We start from the raw sequence: 19346 nt of genomic DNA, 5'->3' as shown, positions 1-19346 counted from the left end.
TTTATGGAAGAAGCCAACAATATGAATTTAAATTTGGCTATCTTCCAAAGAGTGGTTTGGCAAACATTCAATCTTTGTTTCAAGTTTCCAAGAAGCAGTTATATATAATTCAACAGTTCCCACTGTTGCAAGAAAGTGGCAGTAAGAATAAACAGACTAAGCACTGAGTGGGGAGAAGCCCAAACTAAGAAACTTTACTTGAGGAGCTGAGTTGGCGAAGCCAGACTGCAAAAGAGCTAGCAACAGCCCAGGAAAATGACAGAAGAGAGTAAATTGGTTGCAAGGAGACAGAGACATTTTTGAGGGGCTAAAACTGGAAGGGAAGGGAAAGGAAAGAAAAGCAGAAAGCAAAGCAAGGAGAAAGAGTAGGGAAGGTGTGAGGAGACAGAAAAGGGAAAAAATAGTGGTGTCACACCTAGGTACAGAGAGGAAAAGAATTACTCATATAGATAACATTCAGACTTTACTATTAATTTTAAAGCTTTAGAGATTAAATAATAGCAACAATTTTGGCAAAATATAAGTTTCCTAAGCATCTCTTAAGTCTCTAAATTGGGAGAAAATCAAAAAGTTAGCGCACTGTTAGATGAGTGAAGAATTGTAGTGGCAGTGGTATTGAGGGTAAATACCAGTCCAGCAAAATGCTACAAGTGCCTGTTAAGAGCAGCTGGGGAAAGTTTCTGTAGTGAAAGCCAAATGTAGGTAACATTTCTTTCTGATGAGCCATTAATTCTATCCAATAATTACCTCAAATTAGTTGTTTCTTTATTTTATTATTCTACTTCCTTGTAACAACCTGCATTATTTCTATTAATGTATAGGTTATCATGTTGAAGCATATGGAGTCAAAGCTTTGTGGATTGGGAGAAGTGGTATTTTGCTGTGATAATAATACCATTTCTGCATAACTAGTCACTGACCTTTGTTCTTCTCATCAGCAAATAGACCATCTTTGTAACAAAAGTAAAGCTGAGGGATTTGAAAATGTCAAAATAGCAAGCAACAAAAAGCCCTTGGCCCATATAAATATTTACATTTGAAATATCCATTTGCTGAACTGAATATTTCAGCTGTTGAAGGCAGCCTGAATCTCATTACAACAGCTCCACAGGCCTATTGGTGCTCTTGCTTTGAAGACGAGAACAGCACATTTATTGTGTGATATGCACATTCCAAGCACCCAGCACACTTACAAAGTGGGTTGTATTCCAGCAATGCCATGTCTCTGCTATTCAATTTTTATGATAGCATCCAGACTCCACAGCTGTGCAGCTTTCTAATATTGAATACAGATCCCTCACAAGACAGCTGTCTTGGAGGGATTTTTTTGGTTTTTGGTTTGGGGGCTTTTCTTTATTAAGAAGGAGAAAAACACCCCAAACTTCAAAAACAAGCCTCAGCAATGTCTTGCCTAGCAGAAAATCCATTTTAATTCACTAATTATTCTGATCTGGAGCTCCAGTGAGTAAAATAGTGTCCAATATTTGCCATTTAGGAATATTAGTGCATGCAAACCTTTGTCTGGATGCAGCAAGCTCAGCCCCCACTTGAGCCAGTTTTTTTCATAATCAACACGTAGACAGGCCCCCTCTATGTACAGACCTGGTCCTCTGTCCTGCCAGAAACTCTTCATGGCCCTATGACCTTGTGAGGGACTAGGACTTTGGGGTAAGATTAGAGAAGAAGAGGAAAGAATAGGAAGATGTCTTCCCACTTTTTGCCTTGCTTTGCAAAGGAAATCCATGCAAAAGGCACCTCAGCTCCTTTCTGGAAATGTCTGTATAAGCGAAGTGTAAGGACATCTGCCAGGTCAGTAGCTCTTGCAACCACTGCTCTCATTAATCTTTGCCTCTCAAGAAAAGGCTGGTGCCAATAAGCCACAGGTGTAGTATGACCAAATGTTCTCCAGTGGAGTCATCAGGCCACCCCCATTGGTGTTGTACCCTTGCCCCATCCACTGGAGGCAGCGTGGACTAGGATATAAAACAGGAGAAGTCAAAGAGAGGAATGCAGGTGCCTGCTTTTTTTTTTTTTTTTTTTTCCATTGTGGGTGTTTACTCAATAGAAAGATATGCAAACTGGCATTTTTCATGTAATACAGTGTGGTTGCTCTATAGTTCTCCCAACTTCAGTGTGTATTTAGCATTGAATACTCCCAACACTATGTATATTTTGCATTCCAACTCATTTGGAAGTGTTTTGTATTGGCTGCTTTGTTACATCTGTACATCTCAATATCCCAAATAGATAGCTGAAATGTTGCTATAGGCCCCTTTTTAGTAGCTGCATGTCTGTTTCCATACATATGCTAAATATCACTATAAAGTGCTGTCTTCACTTCAGAAAAGGCTCTAAACCAGGCATTACTGGCTGAGTAATTTGATTCCTCAAAAGTCCTACACTTTCAATTCTTTCTGATAGATTTTTCTAAATTCTTCCTGAATATCCTACTAAAAGGTACAGCTAAAGAAATTTCCCAGTCTTAAGATTTAGATTCCGTTTTTTCTTGATGTCATGTTACTTTCCAGCATTTCTATGACCAATATAGATTTCTTCTCCTGTTAATATTTAATAAACCAACTACCAGCTGTGTAACAGATCAAACCCAAGTTTAGTGAGTCTATTAATGGTAATTTGGCAATACATGGAAATGCTGGCCTGACCGTGATATTTCTATCTTTTTCTAAAGTTCTTTATAACCAACATGATCACTGAATACATCTCAAGGGAATTCTATGATAACATAATTGTTCTCAAAGATTCATGGTGCAACAATGTGCCAGAACATGGAGTACGTTTACAATGAAAGCATCACTGGCTCAGTGTGTGTAACTATTAATGCTTTGCAAGTCTACCTTGCCTGGGATGTAATGTACTACAAATAATTGCCTAGTGTGCTTCAGCTTTGTGCAAGTTTTGTGAAAATACTCCTTTCCTTTAACTGAGGTAATTTTTTCTCATTAACCAGGGATTCTTTTCTCATTACCAGGGATCTTTTTCTCACCACTAACTAACTGATTAGAAGGAAACATACACTCTCCAGTGGAAAAACTTGAGATAATAGTACTGGAGATAATACTGCTAAAGATTATAGTGATAAAAACTAAAAAGTGATCTATAACTCACCATAGTCAACAATAGCTGGCATTCATAATAAGGTTTGTCACTGTTTCCAAGAACTTTTCTATTAAGCCATTACTTTATTTTATCAAAATTCAACCATAGAAAATTTCCTTCATTGTGGCAATTAAGAAAGTTTTATTACTTATACCAAATGCATTGGGTATGAGAGCTAAAGAGCTGGCATTAACAAAAATGTACAGGGTACTGTTGGTAAGTGTTATAAATCATTTTTAGACAAATAAAGGAGCAAGCACCTAAACGGACATACCCACACACACATTGGCACACATGGGGCTCCTTATGTACTTTGACACAAAGAACAATTTTACAATTCAAAGCTGAACTTTTTCAATTTATCAGCAGCTATTTGAAAGGTGTGTGTCAGGTCTGTAAAACCAAGCAGCTGCTCGCAGTTTGCACCTTGGAGAAAGCCAGAGCATGGGGATGTGCACACTCATTTACACACAGCCCCTTGAGTTTAGGCCCAGTGCAGCCCTAGGTGGAACTGCAGGTTATAAAGTGCATTGGAGTTACAAGCACAATTTCACGACACAGAGGCCAAAGCTTTTAGAGCTCGTTGCCATTAACAGTCTGGGTTATGTTTTTCTTGACCTTTCTCTGTGATAGGGTACTTGGGGAACAGTGAGATTTTTGCCTTACCCTTTCAGATGCTTTCTCTGGGCTGACAGGGACTTTCTTGGTGGATCAGGAGTCCTGCCACCTCCCAGCTTTCATGTGAGCAAACACAGTGAGTAGTATGTCTTCCAGCCTCCCTATCAGCCCACAGAAAACTGCAACAGCAGCATCTCAAAGCCTGTGCTTCCTTATGATGGAGTTAGTTGTGGAGGAAATGGGCCTTTCGAGATACCACATGAGGAGAGCTACCTGCACAGTGTCCCCAGCAGAACCTGGATTCAAGACATGTATTATCCTGCTCCTTGCCTCTGGTCAAGACGCCAAAAACACATTCAAGCCAGCTACAACAGGATATCCCCATGTATTGTCTGGAACCTTTCCCTCACAAGGACTGACCCAACGTCACTCTGATTAGCCTGAGTTATCTGGTGTCACATGTAAACATGAAAGGAATCTAGGCACTTATTAAATATGCATTTCCTGTCCTATTAACATAGTTCCATCAATATTTTAATGCCATGTTGCCTTTTAGATTGTTTTCCTACTGTAACATGAGGTCTTTGCTGGAGCAGACAGACACCACAGGAATGTATGAGTCTATGGATGAAATTTATTTCAGTATGACAAGTTGTCATTGGTGGTGATTTTCTGCTGCAAATGCTAACATTTCATCATGAAATAACATCTCTAGTCTCTTCTACCAATAAAGCCGATGGGACAGCATGAAGGTGTACAGAGTAAGGCTGAAGATATATTCAAGCAGCAAAAGATCATTTTTTACTGCCAATGAGAGCTAACTTGTGATCAAACAATTAAATATATATAAAAGGATATATTTAACTCAGTTCAAATGTGCTGACACTATTGTCATACATGAGGAGGAAATTTGATAATTGACTGTTTTGGGGTGAAATTCATGTCTAGAGGAAGTTTGTCTGAGGGTTTTATTTCCTGTTTTTTACAATCCCTTTCTCGTCCTGTCTAGTGTTTTTGCTCTCCTCTGGTTATAGACTAATCATCCCGAAGTCTCAGTCATTTGCCTAGAAAAAAATATCTGGCATTTATTGTGCTAAACAGCCCATTTTGTTATCCCTGCTTCAATCCGTGGTGTTCTCAGTTATTGAACTTGATAGGCGTCATTAAGGTTCCCATGCTGTTAGTCACTTTCCTGATCTTCCATGTTCCATGCATCAGGAAGCAGATTTTCCCAGAAACATTCAAAGAGAATAAAACCAGATTACATCCAACACCTTGGGGTAATGGCATCTAAGGTCCAAATCCTCCACTTTTTTTAATTTCCTTTCTTTTAAACCGTTAACTCCAATTCAAAATGTGAACGGCTGGATTACTCCCCTTGTGCTCACACAAAGTCATTTCATAGAAGTCTGTAGAACTAGGTATAAGAGCAATACTGTTCAGTCAGTAATTTTTAGACGTCACATTCTAAGAGTCTGTAGAACACTGTATTATCATGAGCTGGGATGTGTTAATTGAACTGGCACAGACCTTCCCATCTCAAATACTGTGTGGTTACTGTGTGCCTTCCACAAAAAGTTTTGAAGATGCTGTGGGTGTGTGAAAATTCAGACAGCCTTAAAGCTCTGTTTGAGGGATGGATGTGCAGCCACTACATAGGCAAGGAGACAGACCTTCCCATTTGCAGGGTGAGGCTCTCTCCTGTTGCTGTTGTGGTCCCTGACATGCCTTGTGCAAAGCAAGAGAAAGCAGCAGAAGAGGGTGCCAGTGGGTCAATAGCACCCACGCTCATGAGGAGTCAGTAAGAGTCTGCGCATATGCTGGAACACAAGTGCTGATTGCTTTGTCTTGGTATCTAGATTCTTGGTATCTGACTCGAAAACAGAGTTTTGCTGAGTCAGTTCAGATCTAAAATGATTAGACCACTGGAACCAGGCAGCCTTGCCCTTGGTGGGAAAGCAGTATGTAAAACCAGAGTTAGTTTCCCTAGGGGAAAAATGTTTGAGGCCATAGGAAAGAAAAATTAGGTTCACGTCATTTCATCAAAACTCTCTCTCCAGAAAGTGTCACAGGTTTTTAATATCCAAACAGGAAAAGCAGATTATGGATTAGTTTACATTGTTTCATCTCAAAATTTCGTATACAGTAAACTGGATCAAGAAAAGCAAATGCTAAGGGCTCAAACTACAGTTAATTTGCTATCCTAACAGGAGCAAACTTTTCCTAGCACCCATAGCAGAAAAGGATCAAGACTTTAGCTAAGGTGCAGGCAGAATAATGCAATTTTAAAAGAAGAATTCAAGAGAGATGAGGCTAATTCTTACCTCATATATTTTTTATATTAATTTACAGGCCTTGGGACTGTCTTACAGAAATGGCAAGTCCATGGACCAACTTCCATCTTTGCTACAAAGATGAGAAAACAGGTAATTTTTAGTTAGTATTGCAGTAATAAGATATAACTTGTTTCATTTTTATTGCAGTTTATATTCCAAGCAACAGGATACCAAGCCCTGCATTAGCATGCACCATGAAACAAGTATAAACTTTCCTATCTTCCTCTACCATTAATGCTCAAAAAACTTTTCAAGTTACTGTTGGTTTTTTGTGCCCAGATTTCCTAGGAGGTTATATTTGAAGGAGAATGAGGGAAAATCCACGCCATAATTTTTGAATTAGGAAAGATTCTCAGAGAAAAAAAAAATCGTAAGAACTCTCTGGGGTGAGAGAGTATCCACCATATCTTTCTCTTTCAGGCACAGATTCCTCCAGAAATGACATAGCTGTGAAGCTAAAAGCTTAGCACAGAGACAGTTCTGGACACCTCCTTCTTATGCATATATTTAGTACGCAGTTAGGGACATACTTACGGATAGCGATACATAAGCAGCAGAGTCACCATCAGCTGAACCAGTGATTTCAGAGAAGGTGAAATAGTCCAGAAGGATAGGATAATATTTTAAAGGGAACATGCAGGCTTTCTGTTGGCCTTTTCATTGGGAAAAAAAAAAAAAAAAAAAAAAAAAGGCACATCTGTGAGGCTCAGCAGAACAGGGATATGCTTTGTATTTCACCAGAAGGAGAGGGTGAGGAGAGGCTGTGGAAAAACCATAATCCTACAGGCTGGGAAATATTCTTTCAGCTCCACACTGGTTAAGCCTCTTTTTGATATAAGCGTAAATCATCTTTTTGTTGGAGGGTTGAGAGAAGGGAAAATTTCTGCCCAGATTTCTCCTTGAGAATCCGCCAATGCATTTGCTGTTAGGAAATGACTAAAATAAGCCTCTGCACATATGTCCTTAAAAACACTTTGACTGCATTCCCCTGTAATTATTAAGCTTCTTCAGAGTCTGTAAGCCAGTGAGAAAGGGATTAGAGGGGTTACTTTGTGCCTCTGTGCCCATAAAAATCCCTTCGCTAATGCAGCACACTGCTAGGAGCATCCTGAAAGCTTTCATATAATCCCTGCCTCTCAGCTACCACCACCACTGCATGCCCATTATTTCGACACATTCAAATTTCATGCAGTAATGTGGAAGCACTCCTACATGGAAACAAGATTCACATTATAAGTCTCATTTGAAAACTCATCTGCCAGTTAGAGTGGAGCAGCAACACAACTGCTTGATAAACCCACCCTCAATTTTATGCTAGAAGGAAAACCAGGAGATGTAAATTGTCAGTTAGTATCTGCTAACATTTCCTATTGTACTGGCAGTTCAGGGCAGGAATAATTTTCTATACCTGTCCCTGTAGGAGAAGTCAAAATAGAACGCTGATCCTGAACTGGAGTTGTATCTGAATATAAATACATGATAGCAACAGCAAAAGAGTAATCGGCTCCCTGTCACCATTCAGGGGATTTTCATGTCAGAAAGAACTTACAATGCTCAGTGGTGTTGCACCGAAAATAAGTAATTGTATCATAGGCAGCAGTAACACAGGACTGGAAGCTATCTTCTGGGTCACAGAGCCTGTTTCTAATGCCAGCACGGTATTATATAATGCCTTTCAGTAACCCATCTGTAAGAATCCTAATTTTTTTAAAGGCAACATTTCCTCGTGATAAATTCAGGGAGCAATCCTGGACTGTGGAAAGGTTTGAATGAAGCACTGCTGTTAAATCCAAGAACAGCTGTAAACATTCAAAGTGAACAGCTTCCAGATCACGATGTTAAAGCAGAGAATCAACTGTCAAATGTGCATTAAAACAACATCTGCAAGATAGAATCAAAAAATCTCCTTTGCAAAGCCACCATTTACAAATACTTCCTGGGTATACAGGAACCTTGCACCACTTGGCAGAAGTCAACTATGAGAGCCAAAGTGTGCCTGGAGAAGCTGGAGAGGAAGCTGCTTGTAAAGCACTGCCTGTCTGCAAGCAGAGGGAAGTTCAGTTTGCAGTGGGTGCAAAGAGGAAGAGTGGTCACAGTCAGGGCAAACCGGTAACCCAGCTTCAGCACGGGCTCACTCCCTCCCTGCCCCCTCACATTTGCCTGTATCCCTTGGCACATCATGTCAGTTTATCTTGGTCACCATCTGTGAAGAGGAGATAACACCTTTTGCTTGCATATCTATTTAGGTTGTAAATGCCTTCCAACAAAGACTGTCTCTTGCTATGTTTACCAACAGTATGTAGTGCATGTAGTGCACGCATCTTTTGTATAGATCTTGGTTTTTAATACTCATTATTATGGTAGTGATGATAAACACAGTAATCATTCAATATGCATCTAACAGTAATCAAGCAGCTCTGGCTTTGAATAGTTATCCTAAATACATGAGGCCACAGGAGTTAGGAGCACAGTGCAGTTCTGCCTTTTGTGGAAGGGCTGCTGGTGATGTCTGGCTGCGCACAGGACACACCTTAAAACACAAGCATGCAACAAACACACAAGTGTTCAGACACAGATCTCATCTGGCTATTTAAAACTATCATCTTCTGTGCACTGTCCCTTTGCAGGTTATCCTTCATATGATATGAAGGATATCATATGAAGCTTCAAAAATAGAATCTCTGAAGTACTATTTTATGACAATATTACATGACAAATAAGCAAAGGACATACGTTACAAATAGAATAGTCCATTATCTTTTCCTGACTCACCTCTTTCACTTTAGAAAGAATAAGTGGCCAGGGATACCAATTTTTCCTCATTCCAAATAAAGGGTTTAATGATGCAGAGCAGAAGTTAAAACAGTAGTTAAGAACTGCAGTCTGATCCTAAAGCCCTTTGGTATTTGAATAAAGTCTGCTGATATTGCTTGGCTAATTTTAAAAACTGCTATAGTTAATTTTTTAATAGATGAGCTCCCAAAGTGACATATTTCAAACATAAAATCTTAATATACTTTTCTAGTAAAGCATGTTCCATTGTTCATGGGCAAAGAGAAGGAAGCTCTGAGCTAATTTTTAAACCCGGGGGAATATTGACAGCCAGACAGCTGTTAAGGCTTTTTGCTTGATTCCTTTGCAAATTGTCTTCAACTATTCATGGCCAAAATGTGTCATGTGCCAATCTAAAATCATGTCGGAGGAACTGGTGGAAAGGGTCTCCTTTTTCATACTCCCAGCGGGTTTATGTCAGAAGGCGTGTGAGGGATAACCATTGCTATTTATAGATAATCCCCGTTTGAAAGGTCACCCTTCATTGTGTGCTCATTTTGCCCCATAGCTGTCCAAAAGTCACTCTCCTGCAGCTCATCCCTAATGAGTATTTTTTAAACAGATAAAAATTAACTAAAACATGCAATAAAGTAGAAGATAATGTTTGTTTTACAGCTGTCAGCCCAAGCAATGTATTCCACTCACATTATCTCCTGTGCTTTTAATTATAGCATAGGCAGGATTATTTTGTTTGAGTTTTTTCAACAACTTCACTATCTTCATCCAGGAGCAGGCACTTACTTAACAGGTTGTACATTCTTGATAATAGGACTTTGGGGCACTGAATCACTTCCTTTATCATGAACTACTCATGTGGAATCACAGAGTCACTTAAAAGCCCAACAGACTGCAGCTTGCAGCAAGTCAGGGAGAAGAATGGCACCTGTTCTGCAATTCTCAGCACTTCTGATTTTCAGAAAAAGAACAAAATAGCTCCCATATTATGAGACTGTGCTTTCACTTTTTTCTATGTATTTGAGTGGTCATCCTGAGCTAAAAGCTGACTGCCTTTCCTGCTTTCTGCTGAGATGCAAGTTGGAGGAAGCAAGTAAAGAGATGACAGCACTGAGCACTAAAATAAGAGAAGCATTGAATAGCAGAAAGAAAAAAGTGTATTTTTATCCAAAGCAGTGCACAGCAGTACACCAACACAATGATATTTCCTTTATTTCAACACCATCAAAGTTCAATTAATGGAAATGAGAAGACTGTCACTGTGGCAAAAGATCAATGCAGGGAAGAAGAAATATGGGTAGGGAGGGGAGATGAAACAGGGTGAGGTTTTGTGGAAGAAGGGGTCAATGTCACCTGAAAAGAAAAGAGCAGGGGATTTTAGAAGATATGACTTAGAAGCACAGAGATAATGCATAACATTTCATTCATAAAAACTCTCTTGCTCTGCTATCCTTCTTAAAAGAAAGGTAAAGGTAATGAGTGAAACCTTCTCATCACACTTCTGAGAGTGGGCAGGCAGGGATGTGGGTCGGCTTTGCTCAGGATCGACAGCACTGCCTTTTGCTGAGCTTTATCATCATGTCAAGCAAAATGGAGCACAATACTGCCAAGAAAGCAAAACAGCTTCAGGTTATAAAGGGTTCTGCCAGAAGTCTCTCTTAGTGCTGTTATTGTGTCTTTTCTCCTGATTAAATTTCAAGTATACATGGCAGAATTTATTCCATGGAAAACAATGGCTAGACTGCTGAGGTGGACAAGGGAATCGGTGATCTCACCACAATGAAACTTATTCTCTAATATATATTGTAGAAGCTTTGTTCTTGCCATTCATTAAATAAGGTCTAGCTTAGAGGCAGTCTTTACATGTTGGAACTGCTTAAACAATTAAATCATTAGTCAAAGCAACAGTTACATTAAAAATCAGAAAGCACTAATGTTCTTCCTCAAAAGAAATTTAAAGGATTAAAGAGATCATGTTTGGACAGGAAAAACAGTACAATAGTTTTTGGACTATTCATGTAAATGACTGATCTGCAGGGGAAAAAAAATAAAGAAAACAAACAGCCTGTAAATGACTATTACTGGATGATGATTTTTGTCAGTTTCCACTAGGTAGATTGGTAATTTCAAAATTTCTGTATGAACCTCTACCATTGTGTTTCAATAGGCATGCAGGTTTAACTCAGCCATATTTATCATTTAATGTGCTACTCTGGATACTGCGTATTTGGAATTTTAAGTTTAGGTAGGGTTCACCTCATCTAACAGCCGGCTTGCAAAATTGAAGCCTCTAGTCTGAGACTGTCATCATCTATGTTATTTGAACAGACAGTGCAGACAACATTGTTCCTCTGGAGGGTTCATCCCATCTCTATTCTACACACTTAATTTTTGATTATGGATTGAGAGCAACCCTGAAGAAAAAAGCTTGGGGATGTTGTTTGATGAAAAGAACAACACAAGCCAGTAATGTGCACTGGCAGCCCAGAAAACCAACCATGTCTTGGGCTGCATCCAAAGAGGTGTGGCCAGCAGGTCAAGGAAGATTATTATGCCTCTCTACTCTGCTCTGGTGGGACCCTGCCTGGGTGCTGCATCCAGCTCTGGATCCTCCACAAAGGAAGGGCATGGACTAGGTTGGACCAAGTCCAAAGGAGGACAACAAAGATAAGGAAAGAGCTGGAGCACCTCTCTTTCGAAGACAGGATGAGTTGTACTTGTTCAGTATGGAGAGAGCAATACCTCAGTGGTCAGAGCTTATAACCCCTTCCATTAGGAAGCCTACAAGAGGTCTGGAGAAGGACTTTGTACAGTGCTATGTAGTGACAGGACAAGGTGAAACAGCTTTAAACTTAAAGAGTGTCAATTTGCATTAGATATAAGGAAGAAGTTCTTCACTGTGACGATGGTGCTAACCTGAGAAAAAGTTGAGAAATTATGGATGTCCCATCCCTAGGAATGTTCAAAGCCAAGTTGGATGGGGCGTTGAGAAATCTGGTCTAGTGAAAGATATCCCTGCCCATGGCACGGGGTTTGGAACTAGATGGCCTTTAAAGGTCCCTTTTAACAAAAACCATTCTATGATTCAATGAATCATCCTTTGAAAATACATGTAACTCTTAGTTAACTACAGAGGGAACATACAGGGCCCTCTGAAAAAGCATTTGTCTCTTACAGGGCTGAAGTATAATCTTCTGTAGTCTTTATTAAACTAATACATCCACATCAAGATTTCTACCATTTTGTGTCTAAGATAAGTGGGGAAAAGTATTCTGTTATGCCCAGTCTCCCTTGGCTGAACTGACAAGTGAGGGTGAGAAGAGAGGTGATGAATTCTCCCACCTGTACACTGCCTGTAGGACTCAGACGTCAGCAGGAAGGAAATGTGTTTTGCTGTACTTGTACTTTATCTTACCTTCCTACAGATGGGAAGAAGGAAAGAACAGACTAGAAGTCTCTGAATAAGACATCAGTCCAGTTTTAATTTTGTCCAAATTAGTCTTGATTCTAGATAACTTGCTATTGAGAAAACCATTCTTCATTGTTAAGTGAAGAGCACAGTGGGATAGTTTGTCACAAAATGTGTCATGACTCAAGAGCCTGTATGACACCAAGGCCTTGTCTTTCCACTTGCCAGTATAAAGCTTGTGGAAGTTTTTGAAAGACAATTTAAATAGACAAAGAAAGGACATTAAGTGGCACCCAAACAAGTCAATGTAGACATAGTGAAGCTTCTCTCATTAACGTCATTGTCTGTCTCTCACTCTAGAAGGTTTTTATTCAAAGTAGGTGTTAGTAATGGCTTCAGGAATTATGTCTTCATCTTGCATTTCCCTATCAAGACATCCTTGCAGACAAAGGAATCCCAACTAGATCCACAGGATAAGTTTGTGAAGCTAACTAGAAACCTACTCTCCATGGTTTTGCCTCTGTTTAATATGTCAGTAGATGCCTTCTTCCATTGGAGTAGTGGAATGATGGTAAACAGTTGATATCTCATACTCCAGGCAGTTCTTAGTATACACTGTTTCTGTATCTGTGGAGGCAGATAAGCTTGTCAAGCCTTTCCCCTGGAGCGATGTGCCTTGAATGAGCTGTGATAAACTGATCTCAACCCTCCCTGGGAGAGATAGCCCTTAGATGAAGCTGTCCTCCCTGGTCATGGCGAGTTCCCATAATGCTTCAATATACCCATGTTGATTCTTTTTAACTCATTGGTTTTCCCCCTTTGGTATCATCCCTGCTTTCCCCCACAAATACCCCAGCTTCTGCCCAGTTCAGCAGGGAGCTCTCGTCCCTGGCCCCCTTTGCAAGGTGCTGGACAATAAAGGCTGGCCTGTGGAATCACCATATGGCACTCCTGTCTCTCTGAGTCGGCCTGGGATCACCTTGCAAGGCAGAGCTGAAATCACTGCTAAGAGCTGAATCACTTCCAGCCACAGGCTGTACCCACCTTACTGAGGCTGCCCAGTGGCCAGAGGACTGCCCAAGACCCCTGGAAGGTTGTCTCTAGTGAGACCTCTCTCTCTGGGAAAGTTGTGGCATTCTGGGTTGGACCAACAGACCCCCAGCAGGCTGCCAACATGTATCATATATCAGATCCCCAATATCAGTGGGGCAGGAGACCCTTTCTTTTAATATTTCTTCCAAATTGTTAGCAGCCACATCATTTAGAATGAGGATGAATGATAATAATACTTTTGTTTGTCTTCATCTGATGGAAGAAAACTATCTCAGAGACCTGTAAATGATAGTTGACTTTGAGCTGTTAAAGTGCCCAACAGGGAGCCCTTCTCATAAAGAATACAGATTGGGTTTCCTGGTGGGGTACAACCAAGTTTGCTCTTATTCCAAAGTAAAGCACATTTTCTCCCTTATCCTAAGAAATGGAGAAGAGTATTTAAATGAAAACAGCATAATTTCTGGGTAATACATCAATATTTCAAATGGTCCAGAGACTCCATACAGCTGCATTTCTCAGCAGGCAAACAAAGCATCTGTCAGTCTTCTATTACTGTCAGGTAGACTCTATTGTCAGCTAGAATCACTCGTGCACTGTTGATTTTGGCATAAGTAGCACCAAAATATGTTAATGTCACCTAATTGAGAAGGTACATGTAAAAACTCTGCTGGATTTTTTAGCATTTTGCAGAAGATTGCTTTGATTTTTTTTTTTTTTTTAATTCTAAAAGTATTTTGGGCTCTTAGACTCACCTGTTTTTAGATTTATGTATCACTCTGTCTGTCTCAACTTTTCCATCTCCGATTAATCAGAGTCTCAAACATGGAGGTTTTTTCTTAATTTATTCTTTGGAGTTAAGTTGTGATTTGCTCTTTATCCTTGAACAAAACATCAGCATTTCACCAAGTCTTTGGCCTTTTCAGTCTCTGCTCCGATGTGGGCACTTCTCTTACCTTCTGTCATCATATGGGAGGATACACAAGATGTGATTTTACAACCACAAAATTTGACATACACACTACACTTATGCTATGATACAAGGTTGGCAATTGTGAATCATTTTCATTTTATCATAAGAATTCTGTTTAAGGAAAGGATTAACGTATTTTAGGCCTTGGACCACTTTAATTTCATCCATCTATCTTTAAACATTCACTCTGCTGTCCAGTGCTGAAAACAAGCAAAGGAAAAAACCTCTGTCTTGCCTTGCTGTGACTCCAACCATTTTCTTTTGATGTTTCAGCAGGTGGAAAGTGTGTGTGGAGTGTGGAGTGTGGGTTAACAGGTCTTTAAAAAAACAGATGAAGAAATTTTTAAAAAATCATGATTTAACAATTGCCTTAGGTCTTCCTGATCCGTAGCTCATACATGATATCTTACTTTACTTACTCTACTATTTCATCTTTCATTACATTACATCTTAATCATAGAATGGAAAGGATATCTGAAGTTCATCTAATCTAATCCCCACACACACTATGATAGGTTCACCTGGAGCAGGTTGCATAGGATCAGGTCCAGGCAGGTTTAAATATCTCTAGAAGAGATACCACCTCTCTGGGCAGGCTGTTCTTGTGTTTTTTTCACTTTCAAGGCAAAGGAGTTTTTCTTCATAGTCAGATGGAACTTCCCGTGTTACAGTTTAGCCCCATTGACCCTTGTCCTATTAAACCATTGAAGAGAGTCTGGCCTCATCCTCTTGACTCCCTCCCTCAAGGTTTGCATATGCAGTGATACTGTCCCTTCTCAGTCCTCTTTCTCCTGGTTAAACAAGCCCAGTTCCTTCTGCCTTTCCTCATAAGAGAGATGCTCCTGTCCCTTCTTCTAAACATCTTTGCAGACTTCCTGTTGAATTCTGTCCAGGATTTCCTAGTATTTTTGTCCTGAGGAGCCCAGAACTGGACACAGCACTCCAGAAGTGGCCTCACCAGGGCTGAGTAGAGGGGCAGTATCACCCTCCTTGATCTGCTGGCAGTGCTCTTCCTGATGCACCCCAGGATCTCGTTGGCCTTCTTGGCACCACAAGGACACACTGCTGGCTGATAGATCTCTTGTTGTCCACCAGGACCCCCAGGTCCTTGTTCACAGACCAGGTCTGTGACCCCCAGCCTGTGCTAGTAAATGAGGTCATTTCTCTCCAGGTGCAGGACCTTGCATCTGCCTTTGTTGAATTTCATGAGGTTCCTTTCTCCTTAACTCTCCAGCCGGTCAAGACCCCTTTGAATGGCAATAAAGCTTTATTGTCTGTCAGTACCTCCTCACAGTTTTGTATCATCAGAACATTTGATGAAGGTACATTCTGTCCCTTCATGCATATCTTCAATTAATAAGTTGAACATCTGCATCAATACTCCACAGCAAGCCTGACAACTGAACTTTAAATTCCTGAGTTTTTCCATGTTATGTCTCAGAATGCCTTTAGAGTGTTTGGAATGTACTAGCAATTTTTCTAAGCCTTAAGAGATCTTCTTGGAATGCTTTAGAAAATATGTCAGTTTGAGGAATTCACAAATTTCTACTTTCTTTAATATGTAACCTCATGTATGTACAAGGCTAAACATTGGCCTTTATTGGTCCAATCTCTACAATCATAGGCAGCATAGAACAAATTTGTGGTATCCTCTCTTTCTATAAAGAGTACTCTCAACCTTCCTATGGAGCACTATGAAATGGAAAAAGGAAGAGAGGTGGTTCTTAACATTTTGTCCTGTCAAGAGCTACAAGATGACAGAAGCTGACTTATACAGAGGCTTTAAGATTATTGCAAGAGATATAATTAGAGTTTCCTAGTAGACTTGATTTTACAGCCCATTGTGATTTTTTCCCCTCTGGGTTCTCTGCATAACATTAAGCAGCTCTATAATAAAGTTACATGACCATAAAACAATAGCTGCACTCTGTATACTGTGGTTGCCAGTCAGCAGCTAAATATGAATCCTTCGTGTCATTCATAGCTCTGTGTGTTTGAAAGAAGGACTGAGTTCAAGTTAAGACTGATATTGTTAAGAATGACAGGTGCCATTTTTAACCATCCATTCGATGACATTATTTTTCTTGCTCCCCTTTAGAACCAAGATTCTGCCCAGTGACAAAGTGCAATACTGCTAAAATTCAGTTTTCCCAAGGGTATCATGGCCATGGTCACAGCAAACCCAGAGGAATAAGGCAATCTTTGTGCAGATATGTGCAGGTCACACCACTCTGCTACTCTGCTTCACTTTTGTGGGCAGGCAAGGTAATGAAGTATGTGAGACTTGAGAGCATGACCCTTAATGTCATATTTGCATCAGTGTCTCTACTTACAAGAACTGAATGGACAGGCAGAATAGAGGGGTGGTATGACAAGCTCATGTAACATTCACAAACAAAAATACAGAACTAATAGATCTAATTTTAGGCTTACCGGCAATCTCTCTTTATAATATGAGGAACAATGTAGATGTTCAGCTCACTAGTAATTGGAAATTTTACTGTACCAGTAAGATACCATTTTTAAAAGTCATGGCTCTGGACCAAGACAAACAAGGTGCTGTGTGAAGTCTGATCTTATGAAACACATTAAAGAAACTGAGAGATTGAGTAAGTATCCAGTCGAGATCAGACACAGCCATCCTGACCCTATATGGGCTTACAGTCACATTAGCAACTGTCATCTTCATTGGAAATATTTCAAAATCAGTGACTAATCAAAATAAATTACTATAGTGAGTAAGCCTCAATGAACAGAAGCCATAACATCTAAAGTTACATATACACATGTGAGCTGAGGAAAGAGGCCATTTACATCCTTGTTTGTCAATAGAGAGCCAAAGGCAAATTCATTCATCGTACCTATATCAGATTTCTGATCTGAGAGGAGAGGAGAGGAAATGAACTCTAAACTTCCTAAGTCTCTCCGTTACTGTAGTTGCCACCTAACATGTAGCCTTCAGCACTTTGGAAGCAGGGAAATTTCATTTTATGCATCAAAGGACAAGTCTCCAAAATATAATGCTTCTGGTCAAAAAGTGCATTCTTCATTCCAACAACTCAAGTTGTGTAGCACAGAGGCAGCTGTGCCACAGCCATTGCTGAGGTACACCAGGACTATCACTTTTACCTCCAACAGTATTCAGAATTGCACAATACTGGTTTGCAGTAACATGCCTCTGCTTAGGTATCTACAGCATGTCCTGTCAGATCTGTAACTAAAGCAGACACCAATCCACAGCAGAAAGGAAAATGTTGCAGACATGACACAAGCGAGTGTGAAGCAATCAAGACAGTTTTTTTTTATTCTACCTATCTTGTTACCTAATTTTTCTAGCGTGTTGACTGTTTACAAGCTTTGAACCAGACTTGTCACAAAAGAATAATATCATAAACTTGGTCCCTGAGCTGGAAAGCTTTTCAGTAATATTTTTTTTGTTATCACTTCAGCAGCTCATAGTAGTTAAAATCTGATTGAACATTCTATGGCAAAGAACCAGATTAAAGAACTGTTGTACCAAGGACTGAAACTCTACCTGTCTTTTTTCTTTATCATCAAGTTACTGTGATGATAAGCAGCAGCAGATATATCAAAAAGCACTTGAAGGAAGGAAAATGTTATATTTGCAGAAATTTTCATCATTCAGTTTAGTCTCAGAAACCAAAGGAAAATTAGAGGCAATGGAAATGAGTGCAGCTGTTGTATTTATTTAATCCCATGGGCAGTGCCATGACAGACATTCTTGTAAGTGCAGATTTTCCACAGCATTTCATGCTTCCCGTGGAGCCTATCATTCCCAAACAACCTTTTTGTCATTCAACAATTTTCAGAATCAGGTCCTTGCCCATTTTCACATTCTGCATTATAATAAATCCCCTGTTACAATGTTTTGTTCACTCACTAGTAAATAAATTGAAATGTGGTCTGCTTTCTCTGTGAAGTACTGGATTCATTCAGTCCACTGAGTTCATACTAACTTATTCCTCTATCTTTATGTGGGTAGATGAATTAATGGACCATGATGCTTACACAAAAATTTTTAGAAGCAGAAAATTATAAGATACCAAAATGTAAACTGAAATCCATAAATGTACCCTGGAAAGGCTTGTAGGTGTTTTTGTTACTCAGGGTTTTGTTTTTCATCCACACAACTCTAACCATGTTGACGCCTTCAGCGGCATTGGCTTTAACCAAGTTCATTCCTTGCCTCCTGCCTCTATCAATTTCTTGTTAACTTTACAAAATGATGCAAAGAAAAAGATTGGTCATTCTTGCCAGCTGCTCACAGCCTGTTGTCAATACTCTCTGATTGCTAATATCTTTGCACTAAGTTGTAACTCTATTAAGTCTGGTGCAGTAAAACAGAGATACAATATTAGAAACAACACTTGGGATGTCCTAAGAGTATACAATAGTGATTGCATTTCTTAGAGCTGGGGCTGATTGAACCTGTCAAATAAAAGGAGGCCTTCATTTTTGGGAAGCCCTTGTTACGCAGTAGAGAGAGGCACTTTCAGGGGTGGTGCTATGCCAGGATGACTTAAACATCTGGTTTAGAAGAAGGTAAATTGCCAACTAGACTTGCCTCTACTCTTGTCAGGGAGCCCATCTGCCCACTTTTGTATTGCACTTAATTTATCTAGGGTGAAGTTATTTAAGATCACCCTTGTTTTTCACAAAAAATTATTGAATTAATGAAATTCAAGAGCAGCACAGATCTATGCAAGATCTAATTTTACCCCAGGAGAATGAATAAAAATTATTCATCTATATTTTTACAAGCATTTTTTTTGCTAGAGCTTTGGAAATAACTTGACAAAGAGCAAAGAACTATTCACATTTCAACTTGCCTATACCATTCTAAAAAGATAGATGTCTTGACACTCTTAAATAGTGGAATATTCTGTTTGGTCTTAGTCATGATTATGCATAGTACATTGAAGCAGACCTTCAGTTCCCTGTACAAGTAGCCTATTGGAAGAAACACAGGGCATGTCATTTACTGATGTAAAGCTTACATTTCTGACTGTCACAGTGTTAGTAGACTGATTTATCT

Source organism: Sylvia atricapilla, chromosome 5 (assembly GCF_009819655.1).
Source record: "Sylvia atricapilla isolate bSylAtr1 chromosome 5, bSylAtr1.pri, whole genome shotgun sequence".
Taxonomy (NCBI): domain Eukaryota; kingdom Metazoa; phylum Chordata; class Aves; order Passeriformes; family Sylviidae; genus Sylvia; species Sylvia atricapilla.
The sequence above is the reverse complement of the archived record's forward strand: the minus strand, read 5'-3'. Positions refer to the sequence as shown.